General features: G+C 46.8%; 1 non-coding gene across 1 annotated transcript; it reads right to left on the reverse strand.

Moving 5' to 3' along the window:
* Window positions 1–139: 139 nt before the first annotated feature.
* Window positions 140–222, reverse strand: trnal-cag (transfer RNA leucine (anticodon CAG)). Its single transcript has one exon. It is a non-coding gene; the product is annotated as a tRNA-Leu (tRNA).
* Between the last annotated feature and the right edge of the window lie 133 nt (window positions 223–355).

Here is a 355-nt window from a genome sequence, read left to right on the forward strand (position 1 = left end):
CAGAATCCCACTGCAGTGTGTGCCTCTGTGCCTGTAAGTAATATATCATTTCCCCAGCAAGGTTTTATTCCTGCCCCTGGGTCACTCTGAGGTATTCTGAATGAATGAAAGAAAGATGCTGCTCCAGTGAAAATGTTCATGTCAGAAGTGAGATTCAAACCCACGCCTCCAGAGGAGACTGCGACCTGGACACAGCGCCTTAGACCGCTCGGCCATCCTGACTATATTAGCCATTGCTGACACTACTTTCCGACAACATGTCAGCCATGTTCACTTTGTTGCTGGTTGTCACTTGCAGAGCAAGTCTATAAGCATTTTATCCGTATTTACTGAACTGCCACAGGCTTTAATCCCA

This window comes from Seriola lalandi, unplaced genomic scaffold, assembly GCF_002814215.2.
Source record: "Seriola lalandi dorsalis isolate HSWRI2012SDOR001 ecotype SW California unplaced genomic scaffold, Sedor1 jcf7180002000232, whole genome shotgun sequence".
In the NCBI taxonomy this organism is placed as follows: Eukaryota; Metazoa; Chordata; class Actinopteri; order Carangiformes; family Carangidae; genus Seriola; species Seriola lalandi.